General features: G+C 44.2%; 1 protein-coding gene across 1 annotated transcript in view; it reads left to right on the forward strand.

Annotated features, from left to right (window-relative positions):
- Window positions 1-17,592, forward strand: part of mctp2a (multiple C2 domains, transmembrane 2a) — a 71,180-nt gene extending 53,588 nt beyond the window's left edge. Inside the window, exons 23-27 of the mRNA XM_064312670.1 lie at window positions 1,619-1,777; window positions 11,877-11,960; window positions 12,076-12,188; window positions 16,710-16,835; window positions 17,024-17,592. The gene's annotated coding sequence lies outside the window, so the exon portion shown is untranslated. The remainder of the gene's footprint in view (window positions 1-1,618; window positions 1,778-11,876; window positions 11,961-12,075; window positions 12,189-16,709; window positions 16,836-17,023) is intronic.
- The last annotated feature ends 566 nt before the right edge of the window (window positions 17,593-18,158 follow it).

Consider the following 18,158-nt stretch of genomic DNA (forward strand, 5'->3'; position numbering starts at 1 on the left):
TGTACAGTAGCGAATGTGTTTGAGTTGACAAACCGGCAAAAAAATGGTGCGCACTACATTTATGAAAGGGGCGTAGCCTACTCGCGCCAAACAATCGCTACCATGAGCAAAACAGTCAAAAACCGATCATTTAAAAAAATCGTGTCCTAGCAAGAACGGTGTATTCGCTCAGTTACAGCCCCCTTCTTGATTTAATCTATGATTGCATCTTTGTACAAAATGTAACAGACAAAGGGAACCTGATTATGCACAAAACACATTTTTAAAACGATTATTTAACTTATTTAATCAAAAAAGTAATCAAACACCCATATCACCCATGTGAAAAAGTCATAACTAACCAAACTCTTCCTACATTTTGATATCAGTCTTTTTTGATAACAGCTCTGTGGTGGAGTTTTTGCCCACTCTCCATTGCTGAACCGCTTGAATTCTGACAAATTAGTAGGTTTTTGAGCATGACTTTTATTTAGTTTCTTTTCAGCCATTCGGACGAGGCCTGCAGTTATTTGACCGTGTTTCTGGGATCTTTTGTGACTTCCTGGATGAGTTCTTGTTGCACCCTTGGATAAATTTTGACAGGCTAGACACTCCAGGGAAGATTCACCACTTCAACAAGTTTCTCCGTTTTGGAGATAATGGCTCTCACTGTGGTTCTTTGAGTTTGTTGGTTCATTGGACAGCTATCAAGCCTGACTGTGTTCAGCCAGCTAAATCTAATTATCAATTAAATTTGTTTCATTGTTTGAGTAACTAAGAGGGCTATTACTTTTACACATGGGTAATATGGGTGTTTAAACTTTTTTTTTTCATTAAATAAATCAAATAATAATTTCAAAAATATGTTTTGTTTACTCAGTTTCCCTTTGTCTAATATTGCATTTTGTCTAAAGATCTGAAACCATTCAATGTGAGAAATATGCAATAATAGAGGAAATCAGTATGGGGGTAAATAGTTTTTTCATGGCACTGTAACACATCTGTTTAAATATAAACATAAATAAGCCTCATAGCAGTGATCATTTTATTGTGCTTTCACTGTGTATATATATGTATTTATATTTGATACAGGCCTAATTCCTGTGAAACTCTGTGTATTAGTGACATAAAGGCAGCACATTTTTTCATCTTCACATTTGAGAGCGACAAATTTTCTTTTTGAGTACTACTTGATGAAAAGCCCCCTTTTGTTCCGAATACGCTCTGAGTTTCTGTTTGAAGAGTTGAGCTCTGAAAGATGTCACTGTTTGATTGTGAACCCCCCCCCCCCCCCCTCGCCGCCCCCCCGGCTAGGCTGTCTGAAATTCCCCGGACGTTCCTGGATCCACTGGGATGCTGGATCCGCTGGGACGTCCCGGTCGATATCCGCCCGTATCCCTCTCTTGCTGGAAGAGAGAGGGTGCGTCCCCACTGACCAGGGCCTCTGAAAACAGTCTATTCCTGCCTGGCTTTGACTGCGGAGATGGGAAAGCGGCTCCTGCAGTTATAGCGTTCTAACACTAGAGGGGGGTAAAGCAAAAAAGATAACGGCAGGCTGGCAGCATAAGTGCAGCTGATACAAACGGCTCACGTGCGTACGACTCTCCTTCTCCCCTGTTAATTGTGTTTCTTTTTCCAGGATAATTAACACACAAAGAACACCCCTCCCCCCCCTCTGCGCCGCTGCTATGAGGAGGATGCGTTCCACCCGGATCCAGGCAGGTGCGCCTAATCGGGAAAGACTTGCTGATGGGAGCTGCCACTCACCAATAAAGAGCTCTCCCGTCCTCCTTCAGCTGTGAGTGGCAGTATTCCCCTCAGCCACTTTATAATAAACACACTTTTAAAGAGGTGGGGATTAACCAGGCTGAGGCCGGTGCCAGATCTGTCACAAGGAATCACTGCTCTCCGTATAACTCATTACCCACGATCCCTTACTCTGGGGGCCGTGTGAAAATGCCACGCCGCCATTTGCGATTCATGTACCCAGGCCCGTGTAGAGCGTTTTGTATGAATATGAAACTTTTCGGTGTACTCGCGCTCATATACAAATGTATGACTGATTTTGCTAGCTTGCAAGACTTTAGAGTTTCAGATACTGCTAAATTCTGATGTTTAATCGTTAAAGCATACATTTCTGATGATTTTTTTAACTTTTTTTTTTTAAAACAATATATTTATTAGTTTTTCCTTTTTAAAACAAAAACATAATTACAAAACAAGACAGACCTTATATAAAGGTACAACAAAAGTATACATAGACACAAAAGACACAAAAAGAAACATAGACACAAAAACACAAACAAAAATTAAATAAAGTTTTTTTTTTAGCTTTAACTGTGTATTCTCTACTGAAAGAACAAAGAACTGATTTACTGAAAAAAGTGCTCATTCAGATCTGAATAAAACAGCGCAGTTGAGGGGGAGAAAAGAAATACAGATTACTTGTTAACTGAAGTCATCTTGACATGAAATTTCAAGCGGAGTTTAAAAGATCAGCAGTGTCAAAGCTATTTTCTCACAACCAAATAGTCTCATTATGCTTATAATCAAACAATCAATTATAGCAAATGTTGTATTTTTTTCAATTCAAGAACTACCAACAGGTAAATAAACCATTTTAACAGGATCTTGTTCTTGAGCCGTCAAACCCATTAAGTGTTTAGTTTAATCAATGTTTATGGTAATTGATATAATTAGAACCGTGCTAAAGTGCTGCTGAATGCAGAACAGGTATAATAATAGCCGCAGACTAAAATAACACAGAGCAACTGAATGTTAGACAGCCTCTTTCAGAGTGTTCGACGTATGAAGATGGCATCCCATCATAGTGGTTTTCTAAACATAATATTTGCCAAACATTAATATTTGACAGAATTGCCAGCCTGTATTCTCATTTCGCAATAGCCCTAACTTCCTGCCTCCAGAACATTCTGAGGCCTCATACTCACACCTATATGACATCAGAATCTTCTAGCAAAAGACTCGTATGTACCCACTGGGGCACAATGAACACTTTGGAGCCCAGCAGTGTAGCTTCACGTTCACTCTTTTGGTCTCTGCCATGCATGACATGACTTATTTAGCTGCTGACAGCTTCCCCAGATGGTAACCCCACAGTACGGTGTGAGGTTTACTTTTATGCAGCCAGATATTTTCCCCAGCAGCTCATTATCTTGCTCAAGGGCATGGCAGCAGTGCTGGAACCCACAACCCCACCGGTGGCAGGAACACCACACCACACTGCCGCCTAAGCCCATAAGCGCTTGAAAATGGCGGAGGAGGTGTTTTGTGCATATACAGTAAAAGTAGGAGGAATTAACTTACTTGCTGGACGTGGGAATAAAACCAATTTCTAGCGCTTCACTACACAGGGGCAGGACATTGCCCCTGGTAGGAATGGTCACGCATATATTCCGCAGGCTGCAAAAACGATCAAGGTTGGTCGCTACGGAGACGGCAGGGTTCGGGGTTAGCCGTTAACCTGGGACAGGAAGCGTACGGGAGTTTTGAGGGGGATCTGGTTGTCCCGTCTGCTGCTGTGAAAATGATTTAAGCACTCAGGACGTCTGGGTAGAGGTTGGATGGTGTTGATTCATGGTATCAATTGACACTTAAAGTGAAATTAAAGTAGCTAATTTCTCTACCTCAAGTCCTAATTTTTATGTGATGGACATTAAAAAGAACATACTGTAATGTAAATTAAAGGCTTACAAGCATAAACCTCAGCCTGTTCTTCACAGCCTATAGCTTTCTATTCTTGCTTTAGGATATTTCCCTCACTCTCCGTCTAGTTCAGAAATATTCTTAGGTCTTCTTGCACATGCTGAACGCTTGAGATCTCCCCACAGATTTTCAATAAATATTCAAGTCTGAGAACTGTGAGGCCATAATCTTTCATTACATTAAGCAGTTCATGGTTGATTTTGAGGTATGTTTTGGATTGTTGTCTTGTTGAAATGCCCAAACATTTTCAGCTTCAATTTCTTCACTGAATCTGGGATATCATCTACTAGTAATTTAGTTTAATACAGTCTTCCTTCCACCTGCACAGTATTTCCTGTGCCACTGGCTGCCACACAACCCCAAAGCGTAGTAGATCCATACCCTTGCTTAATGGTGGACAAGATGTTATTTCCTTCAAATGCTTTCCATTTTTCTGCAAATGTGTCTTTGGAGGTTGTGACCAGGGTTAAGTTCTTTTGTTTCATCAGTCCACAGCACTTTGTCTCCAGCTTATCTGTGTGGTGTTGCATACTTAATGTCCTTTTACTTTTGTGATGTGATCACAAGAACGGTTTTTGGCTTTCCGACAGCTCTTCTTTATAATTCTTCTGTAACATTTGTGCAGGTGCTCCATGACTCCAGTGTCAGCTAAACCTTTCTGCAGGTCCTTTGCAGTGATATGCAGGGTTTTCTTTGCCTACCTGACCAGTCTACAGGCAGTTCTATCAGAGATTTATCTCAGTCTTCCAGATCTTGCCTTGACTTCTCGCCTTAATGATATTTATGACTGTGGAAAGTCCAAGCTGGATGTGTTTAGCTATCCTTTATAGCCTTCTCCTGCCTTGTAAGAATCGATAATTGTTATTTTAAAGTCCTCCGTCAGCCACTTTGAGGAGCCTGTGGCCGCTGAGAGTAAGCACTGCACCCTGAGAGGTTAGAAGGGTCAGGGTACTTATTAAGCTCTTGTCTTCACCTGGCTTATTTTAAGGCCTAATGAGTCAATCAAGATTTCGGACTTCACGGATCAACTGAAAAGTGCCTGAATTATATCGCAGGGAATAAACGGCTTATGTCGTCCCTAAATTTAAACGAGTAAGTACAAAGCAAATGTAAATGGTATCTGCAGAGAAATGAAATTGATTTAAATTTAAAGGTGAAAAAGCCAAATTCAGTGGTTCGTATTTCTCCTTTAAAAATAAAAAATCTCCTTCCTTAATAATAATCCTCTTACCAAGATGAAGTGTGTGGAGACTGCGACTGCCACGCTTTTTTAAAAAAGATTAAGACGAAACTTTCCGTGGGTCAAGGCTCCCCCTCGCACAGATGCAGCTCTGGGAGGCGACGCTTCTGAGGCGATTTATTCCGCGCGGTTCGGTACGCAGGAGGCGACGCGAGCTTTCGGCGAGAGGCGCCGCGTGGGCGGAGGGGACGCGCGCTCTCCCCGCCGTCGCCGAGAGGGCCGTGGGAGGGCCCGGAAGAGACGCTCCGACCTCCCTGCGCTGGCTGAGGAGCGCGTCCTCGGCTCGCCGCCCCGGCCCTCACGCAGCCGGACTCACCCTCGAAGGTCCCGACCACGTCCGCGCAACTCGCCACTCGAGGAGATAAACAACGGAGCTTTTTTATCTGGCGCGGGGATGGAAAACACCGCTTTCCCCCGGCTGTACGCATTCTCCAGCCTGTTCTCAGGGAGGCGCGGCTGTAAGAAACACTGCCAGCCGTATCCAAGTTCCTGTCACAGATAAGAAAGAAACACGACACTGTTTTCATCAGGCAAATTATTTTCTGCGAATTATTTATGCGGTTATATTCTGGAGCATTGTCATAGCACTGCAGCACCGATTACCGTTGTAGATTTAAGCCGTTCTACCTGAAGTAGAGAAGAACCAGAGAAATGAAAAGGAAAGGAAAACATAATAAATCAAAACGGACTTTATTCTAATAGATTTATTTCAATAACGCAAATGTGACTGCTCACTAAAAGGCTGAAGTAAATGGACAAAGGGGCCTGGAATCTTAAAATATTTTTTTTTTCTGTCTATAGGTGGCACTATACTACCACAAAAACGAAATATTTTAAAAAACAACACTGCCATGAGCAGATTTGAGGCTTTTCTCTGGAGTTAATTAGACTGAAACAGACGCATATCTAAGAATCGTCTGCCACTCTGCCATTTCTTAAACAGCTGAAGGGAGAAGGTTTTGTGTCCTGCGGTAACTTGGACTTTAACACCTGCCCTTACATCTCTTCAAAATTATACAGTAATGCTAAAAGCATGGATTTTTCCACTAAATTCCCAAACAGAAACCTTGAAGAAGATGAAGTATAAACAGCAAAACGAATTGATATGCCTGAGGTAATTTACAATTCTACGGTAGAGGGAGAGTCAGAATTGTGTGCAGTATTTTACTTACGTTTAAAATCTCTTCAGTGACGTGCCACGGGGTTACAAAGAACTGAACATATTCCATTACAAGCAACACAGCACTACGTTCTGTAGTAACACTAACCCCTACAGTAACACTAAGACTGTTAGTGTAAGGGTGACTAAAACAGAACTGGAAGGGCATGTAACTGAGCCACAGGGCTGTTACCGTGACTACGCTGAGCCGTAGTTAGCCTTTGTGCCTTCTTCCGAGTTTGCACAGGTCTGCGTTCAAAGGGTTAAAATTACGGAGTCTTTACATAAATGGACTAAATCAGGGCTTATAGCAGCAATGACCTGAATTCAACCTTCACGAAAGCGTAAAATGACAGCAAACACTGCCCTGCAAACAAAAAATGCATTATTCAAAAGTCTTGCATCAATTGCAACGTTTTTCTACTTTAAGGAAAATAAATAAATAGCAAATACAACTCTAACAAATATTATGAAATACAAAATACACATCACTGCAGGTCTGTCTACCCTTTAAAACCACTGGCTTTCTGTAATGGGCTTTTGTGCAATGGCTCTTCAGAACCTGCGGAATGGTTCCACTTTTTCCTTATATATAGTCTCAGTAGCTTTACTTTGTATGCTATATATACATACTTCATAATTTTTATCAAATTTTATTAAATCACATATATATTTAATTAAAGAAACAACGGGCTGTCATTGTGGTTGGAAATAAATGGTGGGGGTGGGGGACTGGAAGGCGAGCACTAAGGAGTATGGGTAAAAAGTTACGCTCACCAGTAACCCACGCAGCATGGCTAAAGGCAAAAACAACAGGGAGGTTGTTAGAAATTAATAGTGCTTATGGACCATGCTACATGATACCAAATAGCGCCAAAAACCCGATTAAAGAAAACCTTTTCTAATGTATTGCATTGCTGCAAAGACCTCTATGCAATCTATCCAAAATACTTTGGCCTAAACTTTGTGGAACATCGTGAGTAAAGACATTTAGGATAAAGGCTGGGTAAGAAATGAAGAATGGAATTGAAAATGAAAAGCTTAAACGTACTAATCGTACGAGGGAACGCGCAGTATAGCGTGGCGTGGTTACGTTCGGCTAGATCGAACAGCCAGCCATTTCAGCGACGACGGGAGAGTTAGGGAGCAGGGAAGGGAGGTGTCCGAGCCTCTGTCATAACAGACAGAGAGGAGCACCCGACAGGAAGATGCGCTTCTCTCCTTTCCAGATTAATTAGAGAACGGATCAATTAGCCAGGCAGGAAAACCACACAGACGTACTGACGGGCCCATAGCCTCGAAACGCTAAACAGTTGGCGTGTCTGTTTCACAATTTTTTTTTTTTTTTTTACATCGCTCCAAACTTAATTGCAGTTTTCAAGGAAATAATGATGCGATTAAAATGGCTGCTTGAAACTGCCGTAGCGCGTATGTAGAAGTATTTTATAAATCCTGGAGAAGGTGGTGGCGATGGCTCGTCCGTGAGCTGGCGGCCCGCACAGCCGCTGGAAGAGAGGGCGACATGCGCAGAACGAATCTGAGCTCCCCAGACTTCCACCTCTATCTTCGTCTGCTAGTTCTTACCTTTATTACGGCGATGCTGAACAGAGGTCTGCTATTAACGCTCGTTTGTGCTGAGTAGAGGAATAATTTTAGCTGCAGAAAATCTGTCCCCGCACAGAGACGCTTCTCAGGGGGGTCACTGTGTGTTGTTAGAAAACAGGAAATTCATCCGCAGCATATTATATGCATTCCCTTTTATTATAATTACCCTAAAGAAGCACCGCATGCTGACGTTATACACCAGATATAAGAAAGTGGTCGGACTGCAGTGTTTGGGAAGAGAAATTCAGCAAAATGATGTAGAGGCCAAACTCCACTGGCCAGACCATATTGTTGGACATTTATTCATTTCACTCCTCACTCAAGTAAACAACGAATGGTATCATGAAGCACTGAGAAAGCCACGGTGACCTTTAACCCCAGACCTCAGAGGATGTTAAAAGCAGTTAGTATATGATACTGCATCTGAAGAAGAGCTGCACACACATACACACAAACACACACTGACCTCTTTCATTTACAGTAACTGATACACACACACGCACATACATGCATGTACACACACCGACCTACTTCATTTACAGTAACTGATACACACACACACACACACATACATGCGCGCACACGGTGTATCAATACAGTCACAGACGACCTCTGACCCTTAACCCTGGGAGCAAACGGTCCACCCTGTCTGACCACCATTAAAACTGAGTTCTTGCACCGACAGGTGAGGGGAGGGGAGGGGAGGGGAGGGGAGGGGGGTCGCTCACAAAGCTCATCCCCGCACCGTGGTGACCACGGCGGGTACCAGGAACGCGTCGGTTCCGCGTTATTTGCTTGTTTTTAATAATTTGTGCGGTTATTAGGAGAATATTAGCCGAGATTAAACACACATTGCTCATTGCCCTGGGAACACAAGCGCGCCAAAAAGCTCATTTCCTGCTGAAGATGGCTGTCTGACCCCGGCCGACCCGTGCGTATTCCCATTACCCCCCGACGCCGCACCGCGCGCGCAGCCTCTCCCCCGAAACCCTTCCGCCGGCGTCCCGGGGAAACGGGCCTGTTCCCAGCCGAAGGACCGCTTCCCTTAATCACCGCCGTTTTGTTTTCAAAAACCGCCCCGGCGGCGGTGCCCAACCGTCGAAACGTTCGCAAAATCCGAGCCCAAGTCTCTTTGATACGTATTAAGTGTGCTATTGATACCTCTTTAGGCTACGTGTAAAAAATTCTTGACATATGGAGAGAAAAAAGGAGTTTTACTGAAACGCTTTTCTTTTTTTTGAAGCGCGTGCCATGCGTTTGGGTTGCTCTCCTTTGAACGCCATCGTCTGCCGCTCCCTTCAGAAGGCCTTTTTATGCCTTTGGCTGCATTTTAATCTTCTTCTCTTCCTTTTAAACAAACGGCTAATGCGCTGCTACCTTCGTCTCTGGCGGCAGGCTGGTTTTTTTTTTTTCGAGCTCTTCCTGTCTTTAAAGCCAAAATTTCCCCGGAGGAATTTCGTCCACCTGCGATGCTAACAAAGATGGCCGCCGCTCTGTCTGATGAGCGGCAGCGCGCACCTCGTGACATGTCATGACACGGTCCATATCAGGGTCAGAGGGTCAGGTAGGGGCTCGACCTACCATATACATCAATGAATGCTCTTTTGGTTGGGGGAGCATGTACAGTGTGTGTGTATATTTTACATGTTTATAGCATCAAGGGTATTGGCCAGTGTCTGATACAGTGACAGCATTTTATTTTGGGCTTAAATAATCACAAAATAAAATGCATTATTTTAGGGCTGTCATATATGAAGTAAGCAGTGTATGTGTGATTAAATGTTAAGACATTTGATTTAGTGGCATATGCCTTCTGCTAGCCCTGCGAGTGATATATTTTGTGCTTTAATACATTATTTTTAAAATCATTAATAACAAAATTATGATATAATGCGGTCGGCCACTAATAAAGTATGAGCAGGCGTTGACAGTAACTTAAAGATATTGAACTTTTTAGGATAATTTTACATTTTCAAACATTTTAACAGGGAAGTAAGTTCCTGGCAGGGAAGGCATTTAAAGGCCTCTCTAAAATGAGCCCCGTCATCAACAATGCTGGAGAGAAAGAGAGCGAGGGCAGCTTAGCATTTCTCTTTCTTCAGATGCGCGACAGATTTTGTTCCCACGTAATGACTTTTAAAAAAACCACGTTAAATAAATGCACGCCAACTTCTGAACAGGTGCTTCCGATTCTGCGATGTCCCGCTCGCAAGAGGCGTGCTCACGTCGGGTCGGACGCGTTTAGATTCGTTTTTGGAATCCGGGGGTTGACTTAATCCGGCGTCGCTTAAATGGGAGGCTATTTTAGGCGACGCGCTCCGCTCGTGCTTGAGAGATTGAGGGGTTCGACAGGCGAGCGTTTGACGTCTCCCCGCGCGCAGGCAGCCGGGCGTACCTGCCCCGCGCGGCGGAGACGGAGAGGAACGGAGCGAGCCCGCGTGACTGTGATGTGTTTACGCGCAGCCTGGCGCTGGGAGCCGGGTTCACAGCACACAGTCCAGTAATTTGTTTCATAATGGGAACGTAATGCAATCGCGTTTTTTGGAGGCTGCTTTTAATGAGGGAACGATACGCACTAAAACTGCAGTTAGGGAGGGAGAAAGGGATATCAGAGCCCCGCGCTTTGAGCAGCTAACAGGGATCACGCTTTCCATTTTTTTTTTTTTTTTTTTTGGAAATCCAATTAGTCTGCTAGGCCTCCAATTTGCCTTTTTTGTTTAGTCAAATGTAGATTCTGTGCTGAGCACAGAATGCGGGTGTGCATATTGCAATTGGGCTCTATTATTATTATCAGGGTCTATTATATTCCTTATCAGAACTTTGGAATTAAGATATGATGGGAGAACTTGTGGAAAATAGGTGCTCTCTGTCTGCTTTGCTTACCTTTGTACACATTCTGGGAATGCCATTATGATACAAAGTATTTTTTAGATTTTTTGGTTTTCTGCTGAAACGCTTTCCTGTGTCCATGTGGTTGTGCCCACATGTCCAGAGGTGGGTTGTGTTTATCACACACTCCGACGACTCAGTTCAATATTCGGTTATTTATTTCCCTTAATGTCTTAGTGCTGACGAGTTTGATGTGAGGTGGTGCCGGTCCAGCTGTATTGGTGGCGGGTGACTGTTTCTGTAAATGTTGTGATTGGCCTTATTCACTTTAGCTGTGATGTATTTCCACAGTGGTATTTGTTTTTCCCTCTCTGATGGTTGTTTGTAAGGTTTTATTTTTCTGTACAGAAATAAAAGAATGTTCCCCTGGCTGTCGAAGGCGAAAATAAACGCTCACCTGACGTCACAGCGTAGCAACGAAGCCTCAGAAACGAGACCGTGGTTTAGCCGCCATTGTTCTGCTTCTCACAAAACTTCCGCTGATCTTGACGAACTCTGAGGCACTGCCGACGATTAAGATGCCGGTGTGGTCTCTGACAGTTAAATAACATCTGATTGGCTATCGACGTCTCCCTGTCAATGGCCGGGGCCCCGTGAGGGCCGGCCGTTTGTGCCGTGATTGATTGACTGCTGTTTAATAGACACTTAATTGGTGACAAGGACCGTCCAATGGAGTGTCATCTGCCAGGACGCTGAAGAGAATTTGCAGCCTGACTAATTTTCCCATTGGACACGATCCCATTCGTGACGCTATGGAAAGAGACAAGCGCAGTGCTTACATCGGTTATATTACCATAGAAACAAGCGATAAATATAACCGTTGCTTGGCTTCACAGAATATTTTAAATCTTAATAATCAAATGCATATAATAAATGAATGAATGAATAAATAAATAACCCCCTCCTCCCCACCCCCCCCCCCCAATTTCCAGTACTGTGATATAAATTAGTTTCTATTCACATTGGATTAGTGAAAGCAAAACAAACACATATTTCATGGGCGAAGGGGACACACTGTACATGAGTCTATATACACAAATGATTTCAGTTTTGGAATTGCATATGCTGGAGGGTCAGAGGTGCGCTGTGCATCCTCTTGAACCCCGAACACACATCAGCCAGCTCATTCGCCAGCTGAAATATTGCGGCTGCGGTTTCTTTCATTTTTTTCGTACCGGCCTGGGAAATATTGCGGGGAGTAATAATTCTCACGGGGACGATGGTTTACGTGTCCCGCTGAATTTCCTCCCACTCCTCTTCCTCCTCCTCCTCCTCTAGCGGTCTGTGAACCCTCTGCGCTTCCTGTCCCGAGGCCCGGCGAGCCCTTTACACGCACCGGGCTGTATCCGACGGTAACGGCAGGTACGTTTGAAGAAGCCTCTAAAATCTTGCCGCCGTTACGCCGGGCTTCCGAACCAAACCAGCTGCTTCAGAGATGTTTTTTCCCCCCTTTTCCCTCTCACATCTATTAATGCAGAATTACTCCAATTACAAGCCTCCTCTACACCCGGGCCCCTTTCCCTCACCCTAGCGAGATGGCGGCGCACCTCCAGGAACCAATCGCGCGCCTCCGTGCCGCCAGCAGCAGATGTAAGCAATTTACTTGTGATTTCTTCATATTCAGCGCGAGGCGGGCTCCCGGCGACCTCCGACCCCGAAGCCTGCAGGATTCTAACCCTATCAAATTAAAAGCTCTCTGCTCACTTATTCCCCAGCGCTCCGCCGGCGCTAAGCAGCCATCTCGCTGCGTAGCAACGGCGCCGGGCCGTGCTCGCCCATACGCCCAGCCTCATCAGCCGCTATTAGAGAAAATATACAGCGCTCTAATTGGATGAGATTCGGCTAAGGAAGTGCAGTTAAAGGTCGTTCTCTCGCCGTGCGTCTCCTGCTCTTCGGGGTAATTTCTGTGTCCTCCGTCTCGGCGAACCCTTAAACAGCCGGGGCCGGAGCCACCCTTCGGTCTCCGCTTCCTGGCACCGCCGGCGACCAGGGGGAAGTGTCTCCGGGAGCGTGTAAACAAAGCGCTTCGAGGCCCCGACACCTCCGCTCCCTGCCAGCAGGAGAGCGCCCCCTGTCTGTGACCCCCGGCCTTGCTGTGAGCCATCTATAGATATTTATAGTGATTCCCAAAGCGTCGCTCCCATAATAAGCAATACCTCCAACTGTATTGTTCTCTATTCACAGTGAAGCTATGGAAGGACGTCATTCATATACGCACACACACACGTACACACACACACACACGCACACACTGATACACATACGCACACACACACACACACTCGCACGCACACAAACACACACGCACACACACACACTCATACACACACAAGCACTCACACTCGCACACACACACACACACACACACAAACTCTCACACACACACGCTGCGATAACATCCAGACGATTATAGAACTAAAATGGGGCCTCGATTTATATAATCACAAACTAAGACATCAAAAATGAATAAAGGCGGAACAGGCCTGTCTCTGCTATCGAGAGCGTCGAGTAGACTCCTCAGCGCGGTAATAGGGCCCTCACAGCCGGATCATCTGGGACATTAGAATTGATTTTTTTTTTTTTGCTTCCTCTTGTCTCCATTGTGATAATAGCACATCCCAATGGTTTCAGAATGATAAACAGTTTCATTTTGTTAAGTTCTGAAAATATAGAAAATCAATATGCATTTCGCTCTGGAGTGCAGTTGAAAAATATGTATTATCATTAAGCTTTGATTCATTAAAGAATGCTTTTATGTTTACACAATCCGGCTTGTTTGGCATCAGCAAAAGAAAGTATGTGGCAACAGGCCAGTAAATGTTCCTCTGCTATTCCACTGGTCCTTTGAGTAAGTAATTATTTGGATGAATACCGGTAAATGTTTCTTGGCTATAATTTAAGGAAATTCTGGAGATATTTTGTTTTGTTATTAAACAATAAGTCCAGACAGGATTTGACAAAATACACAGGCATCATATTGTGTAACCCAGACGCATCTCAGAGTATCTGAGGAACAAAAATGCTCCAAAAGAATGCTCCAAGAATGCTCCAGTATAATTGATGTTAAAATTCCCTCTGTACACAGTATCAAACAGATAAATCAGGCACAACAAGCCCTGGATTCCAGCATTAAGTACAGAATTCCATTGGCTTCTCCTACAACTGGAAGAGTGAAGAAATCTGTAAATCCACAGGTGAGGGGAGCGGCATTCAAAAACTTTGGGGGTGGCGGGGTCCCCAAGTCCAGAGCCACAAGGCTCCTCCTCTTTTTTTTAAAGGGTAGAATACCTGACAACGGGACCTGCTTCACTCCGGTGCAAGTAAATGTTCGGTGAACATTCCGGAAGGGGTACGGACTGTCACAAAACCGGGGCCTCTGTATTACACGCGTTTGTGTGCATGACATCTCCTGTAGATATTTATAGTGATTCCCAAAGCGTCACTCCCATAATAATACCTCCAACTGGAAGGATATCATTTATACACACGCGCGCACACACCTGCCCACCCAAATACACACAAAATCACACACGCACATACGCTGTGATAAAAACCAGACGATTATGAGCTAAAATGTGGCCTCGATTTATATAATCATAAACTAAGACATCAAAATCAAGAATAAAGGCAGAAATAGAAATGTCAATGGAATGACAAGCCAATGGAATTCTGTTGAATACTGGAATCTAGTAATTTATCTGTTTGATAATGTGTACATAGGGAATCTGAACACCAGTTACATTGGAGCCTATCAGTTACCTTGGAGTTACATGGAGTCTACCCTCACAGCCTGCAGTCAGCTAAGGCTGAGCAGACCGTGTTAAAATCCACCAGGAGCGCCTGGTCATTCCGTCCTGAATGTGCTTCATCAGAAGCCCTCTCCTCTGGTCCCGCTTGTAGAATCTTGGTTGGTCACATTGGCAACACGGCTGTGCGCTCCGAGCCAATGAGAGAGCTGGAGAGTGCTACACGAGCATCGCTTGAGCTTAACAATTTTAACAAGTTAGCGGAGTGGGAGAATAAGCACAGGCTGTGCTTTCAGTAATTGCTACCCGAAACCGAAGGGTGGCAAACACAATCTGTTCCAGCAAATAATGGAAGCAATTTTCTGCGCTTAGACATAAACATTCGAACGGTTAAGGTGTGCCTCGTTTTCAAGTGCACGGTTATTTAAAACGTTACCTTTTTTTTAATTTTTTATAATTGCCGTATACCATACAACTGACTCAAGCAGGATTTCAAAACACCTCTAGCACCACTTCCCTAGCGCGGCCGCTACATCTGCGGTTCTCAGAGTGTGAAGTATCTTGTGCGAAGCAGAATCATTTGGCGCCTGCAAGAGGGGGGAGAAAAAAAAGAGAAAAAGAAAGCGTGGCTTATTGACAGCTGCCCACACACGCGCGCACACACACACACACTCGCGTCTGCGCGATCCGAAAGCTCGCTCTCAGGGGTCAGCTCTATTGGCGGCTATGGATCTCCCCGCCGGTCACCTTTTTGCACCCTCCCAGGTACGCGGCTGACCCCGCGGGCGCCTTCCAGTCTCCCCCTCTCGCGTGGGCTCAAACGCTATCGAACCCGCGCCAGGCGGGGTGGGGGGGTGGGGGGGCGCGAAGCCGGCAGACGGGCCCCTGCCAACAAAGAGACCCGCGACCCCCGGTGACCCCCCCTGCCCCCCCCCCCCCACCTGAGACGCAGCCGCCATTCAGGAGCGCGGCGGCCGCTATCCGCGCGGGGTCAGCTCGCGGCTCCGCACCTGACTCGGCCCTGAATGAGAAGGGCCCCATTACGCAGTTCCTCCGCCCGGACTGGATTAGTCCGCACCCCGCAGGAGGGAAAATACCGCATTAATGTGCGGAGAAAGGAAAGGGCTGTTTACCTCGGAGCCCACGCGCTGCGTTACAAAAGCCAGACGGAATTCGGGCCCGCGCGGACTTCGGTGTGTGAAACGCAGGAAACAACTGCTGTTATTGCGGGTTCCATATCACGGAATTGACTGATTTTTGTGCAATTCCTTTAATGTCAATACTGCTGGTATAAAAAAATGGACTTGTAAAATTGCTCTAGTTCAGAATAAAAGAAATTGTTTTTCTATAATTTTCTATTATTATATATTAGACTATAGAAATTGTTGGAGAGATTTAGTACACATTGTTAGTTTTTATCATCTACAACAGTCTTCTGTTTAGAAATGACAAGAGATAAGAAATTAAAGTAGACACTGAAAACAATCCTCCCCGAATATGTTACGTTTCAAAAACAAAAACAAAAATATAATAAAAATACAGAATTGCTGCAATCTGCCAAATTTCCCTTTAACCTGTAATTTGTCACAAATTCTTATGGCGAACACCAAATGAATTTCACCTGAAATAGTTTATATTTGCTTACAGTCCACAGCTTTCTCCCATGGACAGCCGCCTTTCCTTACGACAAATTTTGGACAGAAACAGAGCTGTCACAGTAAAGCAGAAAAAAAGATGTCAATTTTTGTACTGACCTGCTAGCAACACTAAACAGCTTTTGTGACATTTTAAGGCCAATGAAATTCCCATTGAGTGGTGAAGCACACTATGCATGAGTTGCATCCACACGGGAAAGCCAGCCTGTGTTGTTTAAGAGCTGCTGAAAAACTGAGTAGACAACTGTATAATATACTGTATCAGAACATTGTCATATGGCAAAATCTCCTGAACAGCACTGACTGTTATTGACCTTCAGATATCTTTCATCGACATTCAGACAATTTGTTTTGTTGTTGTTGTTGTTGTTGTTATTAGTAATAATAGTAATAGTAATAATAATAATACTACTAATAATAATAATAGTTATTATAATAACAACAACAACAACTAAAATAATAACACTAATAATAAACATAACAGTAATAATAATAATAATAATAACAATAATAATAATAATAATAATAATAATCTCAAGTCTAGTTTGATAGATTTCTTCAATTGGCACGTTAGTGTATGAATAACAGAGAAAGGCAAGGCCATTTCCTTACATCTGGTTGAATAGAATATAAACAGCCACGATGCAAATGCAATAAAATGCTGCCGCCTTCACTCCCTTAAAAACCAAACGCTGTTCATTTGCTTTCAGTTAAGCTGAACTCAACGGTGCGTTGCAGTGTACCTGACTGATGTCACTGTCATTGTTTGCACACCGTATGCTGCAGTCTGCCAGTACTGTGGGAACTACGTGGGTTGTCAAGCAAGCCCAAGCAAGGTATTTACATTCTTGTTATTTTTTTTTTTTTTGGGATGACAGTTTTTAACGATTTTAATGGGAAAAAATACTCGAATAAAAGCGGCGAAGGTTTCTTCGTTTTCGTTGTTCAGAAAGGTGCACAGCGTGCAGCCGGGCTGAATCGCGGCTTTTGTGTTTCTTTATCTTGCACTGGACTGAAACGCAAGGAGACACACGGCTAATGAAATCTATGAAGACAGACAGCAAGGAGTGCCAGATGAATGGTGTGAAGGCCCTGACATGCGGGTTCGCGCCCCAGTTTTGGCGAGGGAGGGGGGTGGGCCGCCGAGGATGAAGGAGAGGACAGGCCCGGTCTCTGTGTGCAGGTGCCCTCTCGCTGGCCCGCCCGCCCTCCACCAATCAGAGCGCGGAGGGGGGGCGGGGGCACAGCGGGACCACATCAAAGCGCGCTCTCTCTCTCTCTTTCGGAGAGAAGCTCAACACTAATGCTGCCACAACAGAGAGGGGAGAGAGGAGAAGAAAGCTGAGTGAGATGAGGACTAAAAAAAAGGAAGAAAGAAAAGGAAAAAAAAAACCCTTTTCCAAACTGACTGGTTCTCACAGGAGAAGAGTGCTACCAGAACAAACCCCCTCATTCTCCTCACGGGCCAACACTTTGCCAACCTCACACACAACACCCAGAGATGAGATTTTCCCTGCTCCAGCCAAAAGCTCCCCCCTCGCCCCAGTCGACATGAACAAGAGAGGATAATTCAATAAAGAAAATCCAATCTTCCAGATTTTTTTTTGGCTCGTTTTTGAATGAGTAATGCACATTCCCTCATTTCCCTCTATCTTTTTTTTTTCCCAAAATGATGATAATTTCATAGCAATTTGAGAGCATTGTTAAGGTTGTGTTTCAGCCTTCTCAGCAAGAATGCGTGTCTTTCCAAAGGGGCAAGGACAGACTCAGAGCCTTGGAAGTTAATTACACCCTAAAGAACAACACATTTTGTCCTCTGGCACATTTATACATTAAAGATATAATTCACACTGGACTCTAGGCTATATACTCAATATAAAATATTACTAATATTCAGTAAAAAAAAAATTATAATAATAAACATCATCTTCATCATCAGATAGCTCGTTTAATTATTTATGCATGTTGTGCTCAGCAATTTACTGGACTATACCGAGGACAAATTGTACACTGTAAAAACAGCAAGATGAAATGAATATGCAAGAACTTAATATGCAAGTTCAAATTAATGACACCCAAGCACAGTCTTTGGAAAGGACTTGCTGGTAATTATTAAAATGTAAAAAAAGACTAAATCTAAGGCAGACACAGAGCAGAAT

Source organism: Anguilla rostrata, chromosome 16, assembly GCF_018555375.3.
Source record: "Anguilla rostrata isolate EN2019 chromosome 16, ASM1855537v3, whole genome shotgun sequence".
In the NCBI taxonomy this organism is placed as follows: Eukaryota; Metazoa; Chordata; class Actinopteri; order Anguilliformes; family Anguillidae; genus Anguilla; species Anguilla rostrata.